Source organism: Ursus americanus, chromosome 1 (genome assembly GCF_024610735.1).
Source record: "Ursus americanus isolate L20-20 chromosome 1, mUrsAme1.1.p, whole genome shotgun sequence".
NCBI classification, from domain to species: Eukaryota; Metazoa; Chordata; class Mammalia; order Carnivora; family Ursidae; genus Ursus; species Ursus americanus.
Window position 1 is genome coordinate 75,060,345 of NC_142127.1, and position 19,566 is coordinate 75,079,910.

Sequence of the window (19,566 nt, forward strand, 5' to 3'; positions counted from 1 at the left end):
GAAATACTTACCATTTTTAATTTTTGTATATTGTAGACTTTATGTAGTAAATTACAGTACATTTATACAATGTAGAAATAAATATACAAACATTGGTGATAGATGTTCATATGTTCTTTATTGCTAAGACTGTGCAGTCAAAGCAATTTGGAGACTGCTTCCACGGAGTCACAGCTAAATGTCTATAATTTGTCTCACTTTCCTAAATCTGCCTTTCTGGAGGCTTTCAGCTGCCAGTTTCCATGCATAGTCCCACCTAGGCAGAGTCTGCTTAGAAGGAAGCAGGTTACCTTCTCCATTTCATACATGCTGCCTTCAATTTGAGATGGAGGTAGGAGTTCCACAATATTTTCCAGTTTAGACTCATTACCAGAAAGCCTTAGATAAACTGATACTCAGTTCCTCATTTGATTGTCCACTTTTTAGCAAATACTAATGTCCACAGCCCTGGAGCAAAAGGGGCACAAGAGGTAAGATTCCAGTACCAAGCCCATTCCAGGATGCCTACGAAGTATCTCATAAACACATGGCAAAGAAGGGGGGTAGGGAGAAAGAGTGTTAGGGAAGGAGGTGATGATTACTTCAAGTTGAGTATGAAGAGGAAAAAAATTAAGAACTAGAGGGAGAGAAGCCTAGACAGAATAAATAAGTGTAAAAGCATAAAGAAGCAAGGCATAGTTTTATTACATTATATTTATATTATGTACATATGTATATTATACTGAGATACATATACTTAGGTATCATAAGTATATATACTTACATATAAATATATAAATACTATACATGTAATGTATATAATACGCTTATATATTTATATATGTAAATATTATTGCTTCATGATACACACACACACACACAGATGGCCATCAAATAGCATGAACATGGGTTCACCAATATGTGAGTTTTTTCCAATAAATATACATACAGTACTATAAATGTATTTTCATTTCCTTATGAATTTCTTAACATTTTCCTTTCTTTAGTTTACTTTATTGTAAGAATATATAGTATATAATATACATAGCATAGAAAACATGTGTTAATGAACTGTTTATGTCATCAGTAAAGCTTCCAGTCAATGGCAGATATTAGTAAATTTTGGGGGGAATCACAAGTTATACATGGATTTTCAACCACATGGGGGTCAGTGTCCCTAACTCTCATGCTGTTCAAGAGTCAACTTTAAGTAATTCATCTCCTCAAATTGAACTAGAGATTCAATGCAACCAAAATCAAAGTCCCAAAAAGTTTTCCTACAGAAATTGATTAGCTTTTCCAAAAATTAATGTGAAAATGGAAAACCAAGTATAGCTAAGACCATCTTGAAGAAGAAAAACAAAATGAAGGATTTAAAAATTAAAGAAACAAGGACATGATTTCTTAAAGTCTGAAAGCATTAGCAAAAGTATAGATAAATGCACCAAAGAAAATGTTTAGAGTCTAGAAATAGACCCCTACATAGGCACTTCATTTGTGACAAAGTTGGTACTGCACAATAGTGGAGAAAAAACACTCTAAGGAAAGTCGAGTAGAAATTATCATGAAAACAAAACAAAAAACAATAAAAGGAAGAAGGTGAGAGAAAAATGAAAAGAAAACCTGACTTATAACTCACACCATACTCAGAAAAATCATTTACAGGTGAATTGTTGATCTCAGTGTCAAAGGAAATAACAAGATAATACAAGAGAATATTTCCATGAGGTTGGAGTAGATTTCCAAAACAGAACACAAAGAGCAATAACCATAAGGGGAAAAGTTTGATCCAGTAAACTCCATTAAATTTAATAACTTCTGCTTATCAAAAGATGTCATACACATTTGGAAGAAAATATTTACAACATGTATAGTACAAGTGACAAGGAGCCTATAACTAGAATATATATACAAATTTATACCAATTAATAAGAAAAAGGTCAAAAATCCAAGAGAAAAATGAGAAAGAGACATCAATAGGCATTTAACAAAAGAATTTATGTGATGGCTAGTAAACATGTGGAAGGGAACTCACCCTCATTAATCACCAGGGAAAAAAGTTAACACCCCAAAGAGATACCACTAACATATTTCTTGGATAGTTAATAATAAAGAGACTGACCATATCAAGTGGCCAGGATGTGGAGTAACTAGAATTTTAATACACTGCCAGTAAGAACATAAATTGGTCTATCTTCTTTGAAAAACTGTTTAGTATTATGTACTGAAATTGAGCATATATGTAATTATGATCCAGAAATTCCATTACTAGATATATCCTCAAGAGCATACCTCTCTCTTTTTTTAAAGATTTTATTTATTTGAGAGAGAGAGAGAAAGCATGAGCAGGGGGTGGGGGGGGGGGAGGAGAGGGAGAAGCAGGCTCCCCCTAAGCAGGGAGCCTGATGCAGGACTTGGTCCCAGGACCCTGGGATCATGACCTGAGCCAAACGCAAACACTTAACCAACCGAGCCACTGAGGCACCCCTCTATCTCTCTCTTATAAAGGCATTTGTGATTACATTTAGGGCCCAACTCAGATAATCCAGGATGATCTCCCCATCTCAAAACCCTAAAATTCATTGTATCTGCAAAGTTCATTGTCATATAAGGCATATAAACTACTACAACTACAAATAATTTTATGTTAACAAATTAGACAATTTAGATGAAATGGAAAAAATTCTTAGAAAGACACAAATTACCAACACTGACTCAAGAAGAAAGAATATCTTAAAATACCTATAACAAGTAAAGAAATTGAATTAGTAACTACAACTTCCTAAAAAGAAAAACTCAGGCCCAGATTTGTTTCACTGGTGAATTCTACCAAACATTTAAAGAAGAAATTATAACAATCCTTTACAAACTGTTTCAGAGAAAAAAAGGAGGGGGGAGAGGAAGGAACATTCCCGCAAGATATTTTATGAGGTCAATATTATGTTCATACCAAAGCCAGACAGATATTGCAAGATAACAACAGGTCAATATTCCTCATGAATAGAGGTAAAAACCCTCAACAAAATATGAGTAAACCAAATCCAACAACATACAAAAAGGACCATATGCCATAAGAAAGTGGGATTTTTCCATCTGAAAATCAGTTAATGTAATAAACCATAATAAATATGTCCAATAAAGAACAAAAACCACATGATCACTTCAAGAGATACAGAAAATGTATCAGACAAAATCTAAAATTTTTGTAAAGATTTTATTTGAGAGAGAGAGAAAGAGCACAAGCTGGGGGAGAGGCAGAAGGAGAGAGAGAAGCAGACTCCCTGCATGCAGGGCTCGATCCCAGGACCCTGGGATTAGGACCTTAGCTGAAGGCAGATGTTTAATCACCCAGGTGCCCCTAAAATTCATTCTTAATAAAAACTCTGAACAGACTAGGAATAGAAAGGAACTTACCTAACATCACACTCAATGGTGAAAGACTGAATGCTTTTCCCCCTCGGATTGGTAAGGCAAGTGTTCACTCTCACTACTTTTAATCGACACTTGTTATATCCAATGCAGTCACACAAGAAAAAGAAATAAAAAGTATCCACATTTGAAAGAAAGTGGCAAAAATGGTCTTTATGTACAGACATTACAATCCTATATATAGAAAGTCTAAAGAAATCCACACACACAAAAAGAAATTACTAGAATAAACAAGCTCAAGTGAAGTATCAGGATACAAGAACAAAATACAAAAAAATCTTTTGTATTTCTATATAATAGCAATGAAAACATGTATATCTGAAAAAGCACTGAAATAACAAAATCCTTAGGAATAAATTTAACAGAAGAAACGTAGTAATTTTAAAAGAAGAAGCATAATAAAGTAATAAACTTAACAGAAGAAACATTAAGACTTGTACACTGAAAACAACAAAACATTTCTCAGTGAAATTAAAGATCTAAATGCATGGCAAAAATTACATGTGCACAGATGGAAAGATTCAGTAGTGTTAAGATATCAATTCCCAAATTGATCTAGGGTCAACAAAATATATAAACCAGTAACTAATTTAACCAAGAAGAGCAGATAAAACGCAATTAAGATGTTTCAGTCCCTGGTGGTGATAAAGGAAGACCCAGAACTCACTTCCTCCACAGAACACACCAAATTATACCTATTAATAGAACAATTCCTCCTGAAGAAAAATTGAGGGGTGACTGAACCCCTTCTGAAAACCAAAGATAGAAAGATGAGTAGGAGAACAGCAAGAGAAACAGAGACATGGTAACATAGGGAACCCCCACTCCCAGGATACCGTGAATGGCAGTGGGAAGGGATAGTACTAAGGAACTGGGAACAGAAACAGCTTGGGCACAGAAAAAAAAAAAAAAAGCTGCAGTTTAAAAGAGCAACTAGTATAGAAAAAAGACAACAAACACTAGACCAGAGCAGGGTTTGGATAATGGGCAGATCCAGTTGTCACAGCAAGCTTGTGACCTCAGCAAGCCCAGGATCCACAAGACCACACCAGCCCCAGTTGCACTCAGGCACAGAAAAAAAAAAAAAAATCCAGGGTTTAAAAAGGCCAAGGAGCTGTGGGAATGCCTTCTCCCCTTCCACCTTAAAAGCCCAGACCAGAACAGGATCTGGCTTGGAGCGAGAACAACCTCAGAACCCCTGAACCCAGAGTCTATAAAACCACATCAGCCTCTGTGGTGCTGGGGCACAGAAAATAAGCTACATGTGTAGATTTCATTTAAAAATTAATTTTTATTTTTATTTTTTTAAGTTTTTAAGTTTTTAAAATTTGTCTTTTTAAAATTCTTTTGGGGCTATTTTATTTTTCTTCTTCTTATTTCCATAAAAAGCCACAGATTCAAACAGTAACTAGCATATACTGCCACAGCTCCAGCCAGCCAGCAATAGTCACCAAGCACACAGAGTCTACATACAGGACACCGTACACAAAAATACTCCTTCAAGTTTAGGAGAAGTAGTCGTTCTGCCTAATCCTTACAAACAAACACAGAAAGTCAAGCAAAATCAGGAGACAGAAAAATATATTTCAAAAGAAAGAACAGGAAAAAAAAACTTCAGGAAAAAAACCTAAATGAAACAAAGAAAAGCAATATGCCTGATAAAGAATTTAAAGTAATGATTGTAGGGGCGCCTGGGTAGCGCAGTCGTTAAAGCGTCTGCCTTCGGCTCAGGGCGTGATCCTGGTGTACCGGGATCGAGTCCCACATCAGGCTCCTCTGCTATGAGCCTGCTTCTTCCTCTCCCACTCCCCCTGCTGTGTTCCCTCTCTCGCTGGCTGTCTCTGTCAAATAAATAAATAAAATCTTTAAAAAAATAAATAAAAAATAAAAAATAAAAAATAAAGTAATGATTGTAAACATACTCACTGGACTGGAGCAAAGAGGGAACTCAGTAGTCTATCAATATAGAGATAGAAAATATTTTAAAAAACCAATCAGAGTTAAAGAATACCATAACTGAAATGAAAAACACACTAGAGGGAATTGACAGTGGATTAGAAAATGCAGAAGACTGTATCAGTGAACTGGAAGAAAGGGTAATGGAAAGCACAAAATCTTAACAGTAAAAAGAGAACAGAACTTAAAAAAAAAAAAAACTGAGGACAGATTAAGAGACCTCTTGGACAACATGAAGTGAACAAACATTATAGGAGTCCCAGAAGAATAAGAGAGAGAAAGGTATAAAAAAAGTTATTAGAGGAAATAATAACAGAAAACTTCCCTAATCTGGAGATGGAAATAGATATCCAAATCCAAGAAACATAGAGAGTCCCAAACAAGATGAACCCAAGGAAGTCCACACTATGGCACATAATACTTAAAATGTCGATGCTGGTGAAGATAGTGGAGTGGGAGGATCCTAGGCTCACCTTGTCCCACAGACACACCTAGATAATACCCACATCAGTGTAAATAACCCAGAAAATGACTTGAAGATCAGTTAATTGTAGAAAGGAGGCCACATGGGAAAAAATGGTAGAAAGAGCAGAGACAGTCAGGAACCAAACTGACCTGCAAGACTGACTGTAAGAGGGAGGGGCACTGAAAGCATGAAGGAGGAGGAGGAGGAGGAGGAGGAGGAGGAGGAGGAGCAGCAGCAGCAGCAGCAGCAGCAGCAAACCCCACACCAGGCATCCCAGGCATGGGGGACCTGCATTGGGAAGATGAATCCCTATAACATTTGACTCTGAAACTAGAGGGGCTTAACTTTGCAAGTTTTTATAATCAGTGCGGCTAAACACCAGGAACAGTAAAAATGAGCGGTCTTGGTTCTACAAGAGCCAAAGAGCTATAGAAAACTGGGTCCTTGGCATTAAAAACACAGCATGACAAAAACCCTGCCAAGTTACAGCATAGAAACAGAAGTTTCTGAGGCACCTGGGGTATACAGGAAGATTTCTTTGCTGGTCTCAGAGCCTGCACAGGAAGGCCAAGTTTCATTGTGAAACTTATCTAAGAACAAAGGAGCTGGCTGGCACCATTTCTTTCTCCTACCCACCAGTCTAGATTCGCTGACACTTGTGGAAAGCAGCCCAAACACTTTCCACCAAGCTTGCTAACAGTGCACCAGACCCCTACTTTCTCCTGCAGATCCATGCCATTCAACCCTCCCCACTAGATGGGACTCCATCCAAGGAGGTGCCAAAAACATGGCATTGTGCAAGGAGCCCAGTGGCCAGCACCACCCCAGAGTAACTTCTGCCCTGGGGAGAGGAGAAGATAACCACACACACCAGTTCAACTGTGGCCCAAGGCAGGGGACAGACATATAATCTGACTGCTGGTCCCAACCACCAACAAAAAACCTCACAAGGGGCAGCACACAGAGAGAACCCAGTAGTTCAAGGTCACTGCAACCTCCAACAGAGAAACTGGAGCAAATTCCTGGTCTGACTTTAGGCCCTGCCCACCAACAAAGATTTCCAAGGGACAAGTAGGGAGAGTGTCCTGCAGTTCACTGCAACTGCAGTTCTAACAAACAAGCTGAGTGCAGGCATCTGGTCTGACCCAATTCAAGCCCAAGGTGACCCCAGAATGGCCCCTTACAGCACAGGGACTAAACCTTGCCCACAACAAGCAAACAAGGCCATTGCAAATGATTGTACTGAAGGCAAACAGAGCTCAACCACAACAGGAAGTACACAGCACACTTAGGAGATACCCCTGAAGCACCCGGTTCTGGTGAACAGGGGACATTGCACTACAGGGTACTACAGGTCCTCCTCTTCATAAGGCCACTTTGAATAGCAGGAGATGTAGTTGGCTTTCCTAACACATAGAAACAGACACAGAGAGCCTGACAAAATGAGGAGACAGAGAAAAATGCCCCAAATTAAAGAACAGGACAAAATAAAAGCAAGAGAGCCAAATGAAACAGAGATAAGTAATATGCCTGATAAAGAATTTAAAGTAATGGTCACATATGGACTCTGAGAAACAAACAGGGCTTCAGAGGGGAAGGGGGTGGGGGAATGGGATAGACTGGTGATGGGTAGTAAGGAGGGCACATATTGCATAGTGCACTGGGTGTTATACGCAACTAATGAATCATCGAACCTTGCATCAGAAACCAGGGATGTACTGTATGGTGACTAACATAATGTAATAAAAAAAATTAAAAAAATAAAGTAATGGTCACAAAGATACTCACTAGACTTGAGAAAAGAGAGGAGAACCTCAGTGAGAACTTCAACAAAGAAAGGGAAAACATAAAAAAGCATGAACCAGAGATGAAGAACACAACAACTAAATTTAAAAATACACTAGAGGGAATAAATTGCAAACTAGAGTAAGCAGAAGAACGGATCAGTGAGCTAGGAGACAGAATAATGAAAAGCAATCAAACTGAACAAGAGAAAGAAAAAACATTAATTATAAAAGTGAGAACAGATTTTTAAAAAAGATTTTATTTATTTGAGAGAGACAGAGGGAACACAAACAGGTGGAGGAGAAGGGGCAGAGGAGAGGGAGAAGCAGACTCCCTGCTGAGTGGGGAGCCCAACACGGGGCTTAATCCCAGGACCCAGAGATCATGACCTGAGCTGAAGTCAGACACTTAACCGAGCCACACAGGTGCCCCCCAAAATGAGCATAGATTAAGGGAACTCAGTGACACCATCAAGTGTAACAATGTTTGCATTATAAGGATTGCAGAAGGAGAAAAGAGAAAGAAGGGAACAGAAAATTTGAAAAAATAGTTGAAAACATCCCAAATCTGAAGAAGGAAACAGATATACAGATCCAACAGGCACAGAATGCCCTCAAAAAAAATCAACCCAAGGAGGTCCACAACAAGACACAGAGTAATTAAAGTGACAAAAAGTAATTATAAAGAAGGAATTTTATTTTATTTTTTTTAAAGATTTTTGTTTATTTGAGAGAGCAAGTAGGGTGAGAGAAAGAGAGCATGAGTGGGGGGGAGGGGGAGAGGGAGAAGCAGACTCCCCACTGAGTAGGGAGCTCAGCTCAGGGCTTAATCCCAGGACCCTGAGATCATGACCTGAGCCGAAGGCTCCTGAAGCCACCCAGGCATCCCTGAAGAGGGAATTTTAAAAGCAACAAGAGAAAACAGTTACATACAAAGGAAACTACTTAAGTCTACCAGCTAATTTTTCAGTAGAGACTGCAGGACAGAAGGAAGTAACATGATATATTCAAAGTGCTGAAACAAACAAACAAAAATATGCGAACAAGAGTACTCTACCCTGCAAGACTATCATTCAGAATAGAAGGAGAGATAGCGTTTCCAGATGAACAAAAGTTAAAGAAATTCACCACCACTAAACCAGTCTTACAAGAAATGTTAAAGGGGATTGAATGGAAAGAAAAGAACATAAACAGAAGAAAAGTAGAAGGCACAAAAGCAGTAAAGCAAGTATATCCATAAAAATCGGTGAAGAGATTCATAAAAGGATTTAAACAATGACACTATAGCGATAGGCCACCCGCTTCCCATAACTCCGTGCACTCACCCCTCCCATCCTCTTTCCACCATCTTTCCATGCTGCCATAATGGTGCACATGAATGTCCTGGCAGATGCTCTCAAGAGCATTAACAATGCTGAAAAGAGAGGCAAATGCCAGGTTCTTATTGGGCCATGCTCCAAAGTCGTCATCCGGTTTCTCACTGTGATGATGAAGCATGGTTACATTGGCAAATTTAAAATCATTGATGATCACAGAGTGGGGAAAATTGTGAACCTCATGGGCAGGTTAAACAAGTGTGGAGTGATCAGCCCCAGATTTTATGTACACCTGAAAGACCTAGAAAAATGGCAGAATAACCTGCCCCCACCCTGCTAGTTTGGTTTCATTGTACTGACAACCTCAGCTGGTATCACGGACCATGAAGAAGCAAGACAAAAACACACAGGGGGGAAAATCCTGGGATTCTTTTTCTAGGGATATAATACATACGTGCAAATAAAATGCCTCAATGGATGAAAAACAAAAATAAACAACGACACTATAGGGTTGGGAGAAGAGTAAAATTTTAATGCTTTCAGAATGGGTTCAAACCTAAGCCAATATCAACTTAATATATACTACTATACACACAAGATGTTATATATAAACCTAATGGTAACCACAAATCAAAAACCTGTAACAGCTATGCAAAAAATAAGCAAAAGGAATCCAAGTATATCACTAAAGAAAACCAGCAAACCATGAAAGAAGAGAGCAAGTGAGAAAAGGAAAAGAGAAGAGCTATAAAAATAACCACAAAACAAGTGACAAAATGGCAATAAGTACATACTTATTGATAATTACTTTGAATATAGACTAAACTATCTGATCAAAAGACATACGGTGACAGAATGAATAAAAAAACAAGACCTACATGCTGCCTACAAGAGATTCATTTCAGACCTAAAGACACATGAGGATTGAAAGTGAAGGGATGGAAGTGCCTGGGTGGCTCAGTTGGTTAAGCATCTGACGCTTGATCTCAGCTCAGGTCTTGATCTCAGGGTCATGAGTTCAAGCCCTGCACTGGGCTCCATGCTGGGCATGGAGCCTACTTAAAAAAAAAAAAAAAAAAAAAAGTGAAGGGATGGAAAAACACTTACCATACAAATGAAGATGAAAAGAAACCCAGGGCAGTGATACTTAATAGACTTCAAACAAAATAGACTTTAAACAAAGACTGTAACAAAAGATGAAGGACACTACATAATCATAAAGGGAACAAGAAGATATAACAATTGTGTTTATGCACCTAACATGGGAGCACCCAAATACATAAGGTACTTATCAACAAACATAAGGAAGTAATTTTTGGTAATACAATAATAGGAGGGACATCGACACCCCACTTATCTCAATGAATAGATCATCCAAACAGAAAATCAACAAGGTAACAGTGGCTTTGAATGACACATTGGGCCAAACGGATATAACAGACATATTCAGAACATGCTATCCAAAACAGCATAATACACATTCTTTTCAAGCGCACATGAAATGTTCTCCAGAATAGATACCATGTTAGGTCACAAATCAAGTATGAACAAATTCAAAAAGACTAAAGTAATACCATGCATCTTTTCGACCACAACGCTATGAAACTAGAAATTAACCACAAGAAAAAATCTGGAAAGAACACAAATACATGGAGGTTAAATAACATACTACTCAACAATGAATGGGTCAACCAAGAAATCAAAGAGGAAGTCAAAAAACACACAGAGACAAATGAAAATGAATATATACAACAGTCCAAAACCTTTGGAATGCAGAAAAGCTGTTCTAAGTTTAGAGCAATACAAGCCTACCGCAAGAAGGAAGAAAAATCTCAAATAAACAACCCAACCTTACACCCACCAGAGCTAGAAAAAAGGGAACAAAGTAAAAAAAAAAAAAAAATCAGTAGAAGGAAATTAATAAAGATTAGAGCAGAAATAAGTTAAAAAGAAACTAAAAAAAAAAAAACACATCAATGAAACAAGAAGCTGGTTCTTTGAAATGGTCAACAAAATTGATAAACTTTTAGCCAGACCCAACAAACAAAAAAGAAAAAAAAAGAACTCAAACAGAATCAGGATTGAAAAAGGAGACTGTAAGAGAATATTATGAAAAATTATATGCCAACAAATGGGCAACCTAGAAGAAATGGATAAATTCTTAGAAACACATACAACCATCCAACACTGAACCAGGAAGAAACAGAAAATTTGAACAGACCAATTATCAGCAATGAGATTGAATAAATCATCAAAAAAGTCTGAACAAAAGTCCAGCACCAGACAGCTTCAAGGTGAATTCTACCAAATATTTAAAGAGATAATACCTATTCTTTTCAAACTATTCCAAAAAATAAAAGAGCAAGGAAAACTTCCAAACTCATCCTATGAGGCCAACATTACCATGATACCAAAGACAAATAAAGACACTACGAGAAAAGAGAACTACAATATCTCTGATGAACACAGATGCAAAAATCCTCAACAAAATACTAGCAAACTGAATCCAATAACATATTTAAAAAGTCATTCACCACGAGCAAGTGGGATTTACTCCTGGGATGCAAGAGTGGTTCAATATTCACAAAATAATCAATGTGATACATCACATCAACAAGTGAAGGATAAAAACCATATGATCATCTCAATAAATGCAGAAAACACATTTAACAAAATACAACATTCACCTGTGATAAAAACTCTCAACAAAATAGGTTTAAACGGAACATACCTCAACATAATAAAGGCCATATATGAAAAACCCACAGCTAACATCATACTTATCAGGGGAAAACTGAGAGCTTTTCCACTAACATCAGGAACAAAACACAGGTGTCCACTCTCACCACTTTTGTTCAACACAGTCTGGACATCCTAGCACAGCAATCATACAAGAAAAAGAAATAAGAGGCATCCAAATGAGTAAGGAAGAGGTACAACTTCACTATTTGCAAATGACGTGATACTGTATGTAGAAAACCCTAAAGTCTCCACCAAAAAACTAACTAGAACTGATAGATGAATTCAGTGAGGTCAAAGGATACAAAATCAATGTATAGATGTCTACTGCATTTCTAGACACTAGTAATAAAGCAGCAGAAAGAGACATTAAGGAACCAATCCCAATTATGACTGCACCAAAACTAATTTTAAAATACGTAGGAATAAATTTAACCAAGGAGGTGAAAGACCTGTACTCTGAAAACTATAATACACCGATGAAAGAAGTTGAAGATGACACAAACTAAAGGGAAGATATTCCATGCTGATGCACATACTACCCGAAGCAATCCACAGATTTAATGCAATGCCTATCGAAGTAACAGCATCTTCCACAGAACTAGAACAAAGAATCTTCAAATTTTTACGGAACCACAAAAGACCCGAAATAGCTAAAGCAATCTTGAAAAAGATAAACAAAAATGGAGATATCACAATTCTAGATTTCAAGTTATACAATCAAAACAGTATGATATGGACACAAAAACAGACACATAGGCTTCTGGAGTTAAAATGGCAGAACAGCAGTGAGACCCTGGGCTTGGCCTCATCCCTCAAGCACAGCTAGATCAACATCCAACTATTTTGAAGAACTAGGAATACGATGTGAGGATTAAGAAAACAATCTGCACAGTTGGAGGGAGAGAACATGGCAGATGTTTGGAGCCACGAATTGGGGGAGAGGAAAGCCGTGGGACCGCAAAGGGAAGGGAACCCTTTTCTCAGTGCAAAGTCAGGGAGAGAGCAAGAGCGAGTACAGCAGGTAGTGACTGCACATGAAGCAGCAGTGAGGAGATCTCCTGGGTTGCACTGGGAGAGCTCACTCCTCCGGACAGTTGGAAGAGGTTTGGAAGAGGTTTGGAAGAGGTTTGGAAGAGGTTTGGAAGAGGTTTGGAAGAGGTTTGGAAGAGGTTTGGAAGAGGTTTGGAAGAGGTTTGGAAGAGGTTTGGAAGAGCGTACTTTGCCTCTCCAAAGACAAAAGGTCAGCTGGGAGCCATTCAGTGGCACTCACAATAGGGAAAGAGGTGCAGGAAGAGGGCAGATAACTTTGTAGCAGCTTTTTGCTGTGAGCCACAATAGACTTAAACCACTGTATGCATGCGAGCAGCTGCTTTTCTGGGACAGAACTGAGCAGAGAGCAGACACGGGCAGGCTTTTCGCTGTCTGCCACAATATACTCAAGCGTCTGCCTGACGGCTTCTCTGGGACAGAACGAAGTAGGAGACCGAGTCGCATGCCGATGGCAGATAACTTGGTTTCAGCTTTCCGCTGTGCATCACAATAAGCCCCAGCCTCCCAGCGCACTGTGCAACTGCTTTCCTGGGACAGGACGGTGCTGGGCGTGCCTCAAGGCTCGCCTCTGGGGGAGGGGAGTGGGTCTGTACCTTGCCAGGGCCTTTAAAACTTGGGAGTTTTGAATCCCAGCCACTATCTAGAGATAAAATAACAGATCTGTGGTGCTGGGCATGCCAATGGCCCTAGAAACAGACAGGTTAAGGTAAGGATCTGATGAAAGCCCAGGACACAGGAGACTGCTTGCTTTTCTGTGAGGGTCTCCTGAACAGCAGTGGCCAGAAATTGCCCTCCCTGGGGACCAAAGGGCAGGGTGATGCCATCTTCCTCCTCCACCACCCCTCCCTCTCCCACCCACCAGCACAGTTGGACTTCAGAGAGCAACACAGTACCTCCAGTGGAGGCTGGAGCCCCCTACACTAAACCCTGCCCTCTGCACCTGGCAGGGGCACTTTTACAAGGGCAAGTCAGCTTGTGAGCCAGCCCAGCAGGCCTCTCCCTCAGAAGACCAACACAGCCCCCCATGTACCAAGTCTACTGATTAAAGAGTGCTCCAATGTCAGCTTCTTGTGGAAATAAGACCAGGCTTGCTTTTCTTTTTCTTTTTTTTTTTTAATTTTTAAATTTTTTATATTTTTATTTCATATTTTAATTTTTTATCTTTCATTTTTTTCCTTCTTTTCTCTTTTTTTGGTATTAGGCTTATAATTTTTTGTTCATTTGTTGGTTTGTTTGTTTCCTTCTCTTATTTTTCAGATCAGGCTTAATTTTTTTTTTCTATTCTTTCCTTATTCTTTTTTCCTTCTTTCTTTCTTATTCTTTGGAATCAGGTTTATAGTTTTTTGTTAGTTTGTTTATTTGCATTTTTGTTCCTTTTCCTTTTCTCTTGTCTTGGATCTGGCTTTTTTTTTTCTTTTACTTCTCCAGGCTTATCTTAACAAACAAATCAAAGCACACCCAGTTAAAGGTATCAACAGTCCCCACTGCAGGCAAGGAGGAACTCTGCAGAGCGCAGACCCGTGGGAAAGACCAGCCAAATGCAACAGCAGAATGTACACAGCATATCCCCGAAACACTTCCGAAGTTCTTGTTGTTGTTGTTGTTTTCTTTTTCTCTCTTCCATTCTTTTCTGGAGAAAATTACAAGACTAAGAAATTCACCCCAAAAGAAAGAACAGGCGGTAGTACTCCCTCCTACGGATTTAGTCAATATGTATATAAGTAAGATGTCTGAACTAGAATTTAAAACAATGAGTATAAAGATAGTAGCTGGGCTTGAATAAAGTAGAGAAGACATTAGAGAATCCCTTACTGTAGAGATAAAAGTAGTAAAATCCGAGAGTTAAGATGGCGGAGGAATAGGGGTCCCCTTTTTCAGCTGGTTCCCTGAGTGGAGCTGGATAGATACCAGACCAGCCTGAACATCCACGGAACCAGCCTGAGACGCAGGAAGATGCATCTGGATCTCTACAAATGAACATCTCCAGCGCTGAGTATTGAGGTACGAAGCGGGGAGCCGTGAAACTGAGCACGGATATCGGAAGATAAACGGAAGGGGGAGGGAGCCGCCGCGTTCGGGCACCGGGAAGCGGTAGCCACCTGCACGGGGGAGCAGGCGGGCTCGCTGCGGCCCACCCTCGAGAGACCACACTGAGACCTTGAGCCTGGGAACGTGCATGTGACCAGACTGAAAACCGGAGCTCCGGAGTGCGCACGAACCACACTGAAACAGAGCTCCGGGGCGTCTGGAGGCAGCTGGCGGCTGGCGGCATTAGAAACACAAAGGACAGAGACGCGCCGGCCCTGGAAGTGAGGGCTGGGACGCGGGTGTGGGGCGCACATCCCGGGATGCTACAGGGTTGAGCAGCACCAACAGTAACAGAGTCAAAGTGGCCAGAACATCAGTGGAGAACGGTCTGCGATCCCTCTGTTCTGAGACAGAGGCTGAGACTCGGCTACTGCTGCTCTGACTCTCAGAAGAGGCACAGCAAACCGCCAGGGAAAGCCGCCAGAGAACAAAAGCCTGGAAATACCGGCTCACATTATGTCCATCCCCATGCCCCCTCGCAGGGGACACGGAGACTCTATCCAAACAGGGCTGCCTGAGTATCGGCGCGGCAGGCCCCTCTCCCAGAAGGCAGACTGAAAAAATCAAGAAGCCCACATCCCTAAGGTCCCTATAAAACAAGGGCGCACTGCCTAGGTCCTGGTCAACAATTTGGGCTCTGGAAAAACCCGCAACCTCTCCTCATCAGAATGACATGAAGGAGAAATCCCCCCCAGCAAAGAAAAGACAATGAGTCCGTGGCCTCTGCCACAGAACTAACGGATATGGATATAATCAAATTATCAGAAATGGAGTTCAGAGTAACAATGGTCAAGATGATGTGTAGACTTGAAAAAAATATTAATGAGAATATAGAATCTCTAAGGGCGGAAAAGAGAGCGAATCTGGCAGAAATTAAAAATGCTATGAATCAAATGCAGTCAAAACTAGAGGCTCTGACGGCCAGGGTAAATGAGGCAGAAGAACGAATTAGTGAATTGGAGGATGGGATGGTAGAAGAGAAAGCTGAAACAGAAATTTGGCTTAAAAAAAATCCAATCTCAAGAATGTAGGTTACGGGAGATTACTGACTCAATGAAACGTTCCAATGTCAGAATCATCGGCATCCCCGAGGGGGTGGAGAAAAACAGAGGTCTAGAAGAGATATTTGAACAAATTGTAGCTGAAAACTTCCCTAATCTAGCAAGGAAACAAGCATTCGTGTCCAAGAGCCAGAGAGGACCCCTCCAAAGCTCAACCACGACAAACCTACACCACGTCACGTCACAGTGCAATTCGCAAATATTAGATCCAAGGATACAATACTGAAAGCGGCCAGGGCAAAGAAATTTCTCACGTACCAAGGCAAAGGTATCAGAATTACGTCAGACCTGTCTACACAGACCTGGAATGAGAGAAAGGGTTGGGGGGGCATTTTAAAAACTCTTTCAGAGAAAACCATGCAGCCAAGGATCCTTTATCCAGCAAAGCTGTCATTCAGAATTGATGGAGAGATAAAGACCTTCCAGAATCGCCAGTCACTGACCAATTTCGTAACCACGAAACCAGCCCTACAGGAGATATTACGGGGGGTTCTATAATGGTAAAAAGGCCCCAAGAGGGATATAGAACAGAAATTCACAATCTATAGAAACAAAGACATTACAGGCAACATGACATCATTAAAATCATATCTCTCAATAATCACTCTCAATGTGAATGGCCTAAATGCTTCCATAATGCCACACAATTGCAGATTGGATAAAAAGACATCACCCGTCCATTTGCTGTCTACAAGAGACTCATTTTGAACCTAAAGATACAACCAGACTGAAAGTAAAGGGATGGAATACCATCTTTCATGCCAATGGACCTCAAAAGAAAGCTGGGGTAGCAATTCTCATATCAGACAGATTGGATTTTAAACTAAAGACTACAGATACAGAAGGGCACTATATTATTCTTAAAGGATGTACCCAACAAGTGGATATGACAATTATAAATATATGCCCCCAACAGGAGAGCAGAAAGATATACAAGCCAACTCTTAACCAGAATAAAGAGACATACAGATAATAATATGTTAATAGTAGGGGACCTCAACACTCCACTATCAGCAACAGATAGATCACCTAAGCAGAAAATCAACAAAGAAACAAGAGCTTTGAATGCCATACTAGATGAGTTGGACCTCATAGATATATATAGAACACTACACCACAGAACCAAAGAATACTCATTCTATTCTAATGCCCATGGAACATTCTCAAGAATAGACCATGCTCTGGGTCACAAAACAGGTCTCAACCGATCCTAAAAGACTGAAATTATTTCCTGCATATTCTCAGACCACAGTGCTTTGAAATTGGAACTCAATCACAAGCAAAAATTTGGAAGAAACTCAAACACTTGGAGACTAAGAACCATCCTGCTCAAGAATAATTTGATAAACCAGGAAATCAAAAATCATCAAACAATTTATGGAGACCAACGAGAATGAAAATACAACGGTCCAAAACCTATGGGACACTGCAAAGGCAGTCCTAAGGGGAAAATACATAGCCATCCAAGCCTCACTCAAAAGAAGAGAAAAATCTAAAATGCAGTTTTTATAGTCTCAACTCAAGAAGCTGGAGCTGGAACAGAAGAACAGGCCTAACCCACGCACGAGAAGGCAGGTGATCAAGATTAGAGCAGAGATCAATGAATTAGAAACCAGGAGCACAGTAGAGCAGATCAACAGAACTACAAGCTGGTTCTTTGAAATAATTAATAAAATAGACAAACCACTGGCAAGATATATCCAAAAGAATACAGAAGGGGCCCAAATTAATAACATTATAAATGAAAGGGGAAAGGTCACAACCAACACCAATGAAAACGAAGGATTATTAGAAACTTTTATCAACAGCTTTATGCCAATAAATTAAGCAATCTGGAAGAGGTGGAGGCCTTCCTGGAAACCTATAAACTACCAAGACTGAAACAGGAAGAAATTGATTTTTTAAACAGACCAATTAATTATGAAGAGATTGAAACAGTGATTAAAAACCTTCAAAAAAACAAAACGCCAGGGCCTGATAGATTCCCCGGGGAATTCTACCAAACATTCAAAGAAGAAATAATACCTATTCTTCTAAAGCTATTTCAAAAAAATAGAAACAGAAGGAAAGCTACCAAACTCATTCTATGAGGCCAATATTACCTTGATCCCCAAACCAGGCAAAGACCCCATCAAAAAGGAGAATTACACACCCTAAGGTCCCTATAAAACATCAGATTTCCCTAGTGAATCTGGAGGGCAAAATTCTCAACAAGATCCTTGCTAATAGGATCCAACAGTACATTAAAAGGATTATCCATCATGACCAAGTGGGATTCATCCCGGGGATGCGAGGGTGGTTCAACATTCGCAAATCAATCAGTGTGATAGACTATATCAACAAGAAAAAAGCAAAAAATCATATGATTCTCTCAATAGATGCAGAAAAAGCATTTGACAAAATACAGCATCCTTTCCTGATTAAAACCCTTCAGAGTGTAGGGATAGAGGGTACATTTCTCAATCTCATAAAAACCATCTATGAAAAGCCTACAGCAAATATCATTCTCAATGGGGAAAAGCTGGAAGCCTTTCCCTTAAATCAGGAACACGACAAGGATGCCCACTCTTGCCATTATTATTCGACATAGTACTAGAAGTCCTTGCAACAGCAATCAGACAACAAAAAGGGATAAAAGGTATCCAAATTGGCAAAGAAGAAGTCAAACTGTCCTCTTCGCAGATGACATGATACTCTATATGGAAAACCCAAAAGAATCCACCCCCAAACTACTAGAACTTATAGAGCAATTCAGTAATGTGGCGGGATACAAAATCAATGCTCAGAAATCAGTTGCATTTCTATACACGAACAATGAGACTGAAGAAAAGAAATTAGGGAATCCATTCCATTTACAATAGCACCAAAAATCATAAGTTATCTCGTAATTAACTTAACCAGAGACATAAAGGATCTATATTCTAGAAACTACAAATCACTCTTGAAAGACATTGAAGAAGACACAAAAAGATGGAAAAATATTCCATGCTCATGGATCGGAAGAATTAACATAGTTAAAATATCCACGCTACCCAGAGCAATCTACACTTTCAATGCCATCCTGATCAAAATACCAATGACGTTTTTCAAAGAACTGGAACAAACAGCCCTTGAATTTGTGTGGAACCAGAAAAGGCCACGAATCGCCAAGGAACTGTTGAAAAGGAAAAACAAAGCTGGGGGCATCACAATGCCGGATTTTGAGCTGTACTACAAAGCTGTGATCACAAAGACAGCATGGTACTGGCACAAAAACAGACACGTAGACCAATGGAACAGAATAGAGAACCCAGAAATGGACCCTCAGCGCTTTGGGCAGCTAATCTTTGATAAAGCAGGAAAAAACACCCAGTGGAAAAAAGACAGTCTCTTCAATAAATGGTGCTGGGAAAATTGGACAGCTACATGCAAAAGAATGAAACCTGACCACTCTCTCACACCACACACAACGATAAACTCTAAATGGATGAAAGACCTCAATGTGAGACAGGAATCCATCAAAATCCTAGAGGAAAGCATACGCTGCAACCTCTATGACATCAGCCACAGCAACCTTTTTCATGACACATCTCCAAAGGCAAGAGAAACAAAAGATAAAATGAACTTGTGGGACTTCATCAAGATAAAAAGCTTCTGCACAGCCAAGGAAACAGTCAAAAAAACTAAGAGGCAGTCCTGCACAGCCAAGGAAACAG

The 19,566-nt window shown here is 39.7% G+C and overlaps 1 protein-coding gene and 1 pseudogene across 1 annotated transcript in view; one reads left to right on the forward strand and one right to left on the reverse strand.

Annotated features, from left to right (window-relative positions):
* Positions 1–19,566, reverse strand: part of CATSPERT (catsper channel auxiliary subunit tau) — a 141,734-nt gene that overhangs the window by 113,683 nt on the left and 8,485 nt on the right. The window lies entirely within an intron of this gene.
* LOC123798204 (small ribosomal subunit protein uS8 pseudogene) lies at positions 8,956–9,402 on the forward strand (annotated as a pseudogene).